The sequence below is a fragment of the Schistocerca americana genome, chromosome 1 (assembly GCF_021461395.2).
Source record: "Schistocerca americana isolate TAMUIC-IGC-003095 chromosome 1, iqSchAmer2.1, whole genome shotgun sequence".
Classification (NCBI taxonomy): domain Eukaryota; kingdom Metazoa; phylum Arthropoda; class Insecta; order Orthoptera; family Acrididae; genus Schistocerca; species Schistocerca americana.
This window is the reverse complement of record NC_060119.1, coordinates 857,692,479-857,698,348: the sequence shown is the minus strand read 5'-3', so window position 1 is coordinate 857,698,348 and position 5,870 is coordinate 857,692,479. Positions and strand designations below refer to the sequence as shown.

Sequence of the window (5,870 nt, the reverse complement as noted above, 5' to 3'; positions counted from 1 at the left end):
CATCTTTAATGTCCAACATTTTATTTTTATGCCGAAACCAGGAATGCAGTATCGAACCACTAATTTTCATTTCTCTGTGATTTAATGCATCAGTCTATAATGAAACATAATTTGCTTTTTGTAATTCATTAGCTATTACCATAACATTACATGGGAGGCAAACACATTAACAACAATTGCTTCACTTTTAGTTCTAGCACAACATTTATAGCTGCTGAATAGCTTACGGATCAAAGAACAAGTACCGTACATTGATTTGGTCGAAAGCTTCTTTGAAAGCCATGATTGTGATAGACTGCATGATAAACCAACGTACCTTCTTCAGCAGCCAGTTTTAAATATGGCATTCCTTGAGTGGTTCTCTTAGAAACGAATTCATCTTCTTGCTACTTGTAGATGTCGATGACGCTTCCTTGTGCTTTTTCTTTTGGAGATGATCTTTTATGTCGCTTCTCGCACCATGATCTATTGAAAACACCAAAGTGCATACTGTACACTCAACTTCATCGTTTATATCCCTTTCTGTAAGAAATGGAAATTCTTTGTTTGACGTTTCATTAAATGAACACTTCCGCTTCGGCATTTTCATCAGACACCACATTTTCTGAGTTTAATATTCACATTCACTGACTGCTAACGATAGTAGACAGTAACTTTTCGCGCACAGTTGATGAGTCCACGACTTTCGTTTTTAAGTGAGAATTGGCGTCAGTTGTTCCAAACACCCGTAGATCGAAGCTCTGTCACTCGAGTGAGTGAAACCTGCTAACAATGCGCCTAACAATGCGCCGCCATTTCGTTTAACTGCTGACTGCTAGGGCAAGCAGGCATACGTGCCGAACAACATTCAATAAGTACTACTATCGCATGCAGCATCGTTCACATTCTTCACAAAATTAACTTCCATATGGCTACAGTTCCATTAGGAGAAATGGTTTAAATGATGCTTCTTTATACTTCCTTTTGGAAGGTCGGCAAGTTAGAGGCTTTTGTTTTCAACATATGCCTTCCTCTTTCTTTAGGCATAAGACGGGTTAAACCAAATACGGTTCATATTGTGAAAATATATTCCTATAACGTCCTACACTAGGAAATTTGTTTTTCACAAATAATTAAGTAAGTAAGAACTATTATTGTATGCATTTTATTTCTCAATTAAAAACTGGGACGATTAGTGTCTCGAATGATTTTCTCGAGACACCGGGACATTTACATGAAAATCGGGAGTGTCCCTGCAAGACCGGGACGTCTGGTCAGCCTGTACCTCCCACCCTCCCTGTGTGCATGTCATTCTTCCACCTCTCTATGTCCATTTCCTCCCCCCTTCTCTGTTCTATCCCTTCCCATACTATCTCTTACCTTGAGTCTTGTTTACTGTTCTTGCAAATTATACCCATATTGGGAATTAAAATCGCTTATAATGAAATCGGTTGGGATCATTGATACACAGGATATGGGAGAGATCTCTTTAGCTGTTGGATCTGTGAAGATAGTAGTTTCAATTACAATATTTCGCATTGTTTTAATCTGTGAATTGGTAGGATTAAAAAGACAGCCACGTTCCTGTTTTCTGTTAGAACTACCAGCGAGACAGGAAACAAAACAGGACATTGTTGTGTATTCATTTTTGTGTAATATTGTGTTCAGGGAGGAAGAATGTATATATGGGCGAAAATTTTTTTTTCTGATTGTTTAAATGCCCTCCTGGACTACTTAAACTGACTTCGAGAAAGAAAATGAAACCGAAAATTTTTACAGCACGGCACAGCACAGCACATGCTTTTCGCAATCGATTTTGAAAGAAAACCTGCAAACTGTTATTTTATTTATTTATTTTAATAGCATGTCTGTCGGAATATGTATTAGAGTAGTGTGTAAAACTGGAAGGAAATCGGGCAAGGACTTTTCGAGATTTTTGGTAACAACGTGTCCCTTTTACGTAATACATATATTACATATATAAACTGCCATACATACTAAAAAATATGTAGCCTGTGTCCACCCGAATGTTTATTAGAGCATCATGTAGAAATTTTAAGTAAATAATTTTCGAGATTTTTGGTAAAGTAACGACTTGTCTTTATTTAATACCCTACTATAGAATAGGTATACTTATTTATGTACTACATAAATTTAAAAAAGATATGCAGCCCATGTCCATCTGTATCATGTAAAGATTTTACGTAAATCAGTCAGATTTTTGCTAACGTTTCCCGTTTATATGTATGACCGATTTACTCTAAATTTTTACTTGATGCTGTTTTTGGTAAAAACTTTACGTGACAACTCGTCTATATAATAGTATAGGTAATTCGTGTTTCGGTAAGTTGAAAGAAGTGAGTAGCCAGCGATATAGTAATATTGCGTCGGTAAAAAAATATGCGGCGGAACGCCATTTAATTGCAACCAATATTACATTCGAAAGGGAAAATATTTAATATTTATTTGTTGGTTTAGTCCTAATATCGGCGTTGTGTATAATATCCAGTACAGGTATAATATCCAGTACAGGTTTTATGTAGAGATGAAGAAAAGGTGTTTAAACAAATTATGACGTTGCTAAGTTGTTACGTCAGTTTTTGGACAAAAGTACCTAATCAAGTAGTATATCACGGAGGATTTGGATTTAAAAAAAAAATAAATTGTTACTAGCTGACTGAATTTTTACTCGCAAACAGAGCGCTATATGCGTCTAAATAAAATCTGGCAGATTAAGCATAACTAAAACTAAAGTCAAAGTAGCCATGGTTATTGAAATACGAGGATCGTTCACTAAGTAATGCCCCACATTTTTTTTTTTTTTTACAAAATGCCATTAATATGCTGTACATAGACAAACATCCTGGTTGGTGCTTCACATTTGATTTGTCCTGTGCGCCGGTGAAGTTTCGAACCGTTCTGGCAGATGGCAGAACCGTACTACAGAGTCAAAATTGCGTCTGCATACGACCATAGACCAGACCGCGCATTGGCGCTAGTGTCGCGTCCCCACACTGAACGTGATATAAGCAGCCATTTGCAGGGAAACAGTGCGCAAACATGGTTCGTTCGCGTGCTGCTTTTAATTGTAACAGTAAGAACGGAAGCAAAGACGAAGACGGAAACAACATTACATTTCACAGGTCAGTCGTTTCTGGTTGTTTGTTACTTTCTATTACTTGTATATAGTATTTTTCATGGAGAAATAATACCTCATTAGCGTTTTTATTATATATATATATATATATATATATATATATATATATATATATATATTAGGTTTCCCCTTACAAATGATTTTATAAATCGGAAATGAATAGCTGCTACTCGGAGAGAGAACTTCCAACCGACAGCAAATCATTTGCTGTGCTCCCTTCATTTTGAAGAGAATTGTTACATGGAAAATTATGTAAATAGACGTCAACTGAAGGTCGATGCTATACCGACAGTATTTGGATTTGCAACTCATTTGAAAAAGGTATAGTGTCCTGGAAATTGTGCAATATGGGCCTGGGTTAAATAGTGTGGGAGTACTGTCAGTGTGTACAATTTTGAACGTTCCTTTTCCAGGTTACCAAGGCAAGGAAACAGCCAAAGGCAATGAATGTTGAGACAGCAGAAAACGTGTGTGTGGATGTGCACGTTTCTGGTTACACTGGAGACCATAATTATTCATTTCCATCAAGTCCAAGTAAGCTGAAGGAAAAGTTCGAAAAAATTGAAGAAAGGAAAAATTGGGCAATATAAGACTAAGTTAAATACAGTGAACAAAAAGTGCAAAAGACAAACGCAGAAGATTTGCAAATTAGCAAATATTTTAGAAGAACTAAAAGCTAAAAACTTAGTAAACGATAAAGTAATCTCGCGTATTAACGCTACTCACAGTGACATGTTATTGGAGATGGTCATTACAATATTGTAAATGTCAGTGTGTTAGCTGTTACTTGTGATGGACTTTCCACTAATATTGCAATGGCAAAGGAGTTAGGGGCAAATATAATCGTACTGCCTGCTACTTTAAAAGTTTCATGTAATTATCTAATGCAAATAACTCGATGTAAACTCGCTCCACCTTGTCTGGAAAGAGCCTTACATTCTTAAATTTCGCGTCTCTATGCAGACGTATTTCGGAAATTAGGAAACCTGATTCATTTAAGTATACTTTTAAAATAGACTCGAATACTCAGTATTTTTTTTAAACAAACATGTATTTAATTTGTGCTTGAATTTACTCTTGTTGCGTCTCATATACTTCAAATAACAACCCCAGCACTAGGATTCATCCCTGCAAATGGCGGCGATCAGCTGCTTCAATTGGGGGACAGTTGCCTCGCTTCTCCGCTACGGCGTGGTAGGGGCTCGCATGACTCACATTACAAGCAGCGTGCTGTTATTGAATTCTTGTGAACATTTATGAACATTTGTGCGCAGTGTATGGCGATGCTGCATTTGGCAAGAATACAGGTGGGCGACAGGTAAAGAAAGTTACAGCCTCAGAAAATATAGAAATAGAGCACCATGATCAGCCACATTTGGGACGTCCTGTCACAGCCACTGCTCCAGACATGCTGAATCATACGGATGCCATCATTCGTGCCGACAGGAATATCACAACTCGACAACTGGGTCTACGGTTGTCGGTCAGCATTGGAAATGCGTCTGCAATGATCAAGACTCTCGGATATCCAAAGAGGTGCTGACGATGGGTTCCACGAATGCTCACAGCGGACCTCAAAATTCAAAGAAAGACGATTTCATCTGAATTGTTGGAGCGTTTCGAGACCGTCAGAGAGGGCTTTCTGTCATGGATCGTGCCTGTCATGCAGTGAAAACATGGCCAAGAGCTTTTACCAGCAGGAATACGTGCTCTTCCACAGCGCTGGCGTACGGCCATAGAACGTGATAAGAAATGGTTCAAATGGCTCTGAGCACTATGGGACTTAACATCTGTGGTCATCAGTCCCCTAGAACTGAGAACCACTTAAACCTAACTAACCTAAGGACATCACAAACGTCCATGCCCGAGGCAGGATTCGAACCTGCGACCGTAGCAGTCGCGCGGTTCCGGAATGAGCGCCTAGAACCGCGAGACCACAGCGGCCGGCAATGTGATAAGAGACTACGTAGAAATATAGGGCATGGACAAGACATGTTGATATATATTGTCATCAAATTCTGACTCTTAACTATAAATATGTTTTGAGAAAAAAAATGTGGGGCGTTACTTATTGAAGATTCTTGTACTTGGACTGTAGGCGCGATCGCGTTGCCAAGGTCTTGGCGAGCTTCTAGTACGAAAGCAGTTAGTACGATGGTGTCGTTCTTACAGTGATAGTACATTTGACGTTGGCGTGACTTTTACATTAAGTGCAGCATTGTGCAAGTACAGCTTCATCAATTAATACCATCCTGGATTCGAATAAATCTCGCTTCAAAAAACGTCTTGTAGAGTTTTATCTGTTGTTACGATAGATGGTTGAAATGCGGTGACTTGTGTAATACAAGGAGCAACAGAATTACAAGTAGTTGTGTACACGGAACCGCGACATCCAGCGTAGGCGATTTGTTCACTAGACTCTTTCTTAAAGCAGTGTTTGTGAATGAGCAGTGAACATTACATTACATTACACCGTACTACAGGCAGGGACGGTGTCAAGGGGGGGGGGGGGGCTATGAGGGCTGTATATATTACTCCAACAGATTCAATCATTTTTTATAATTATGTAGCAACATAGGCTGCAATGTATTTCAGACACATTTTAACAAAAGAATATAGTGGCAAATAGCTTACTATCGAAACTAACAAATATAATTTAACTTAAAATGGACGTCTTATTATTTATTAATACACATTTTTTAACCTGAGCTCCAAAACAGTTACCAAAGACTAC

The 5,870-nt window shown here is 38.3% G+C and overlaps 1 long non-coding RNA gene across 1 annotated transcript; it reads left to right on the top strand.

Annotated features, from left to right (window-relative positions):
- The first annotated feature begins 3,020 nt into the window (after window positions 1-3,020).
- Window positions 3,021-4,027, top strand: LOC124551350. The gene is made up of 3 exons (XR_006967822.1): window positions 3,021-3,122; window positions 3,259-3,457; window positions 3,550-4,027. It is a non-coding gene; the product is annotated as an uncharacterized LOC124551350 (long non-coding RNA).
- Window positions 4,028-5,870: the final 1,843 nt, after the last annotated feature.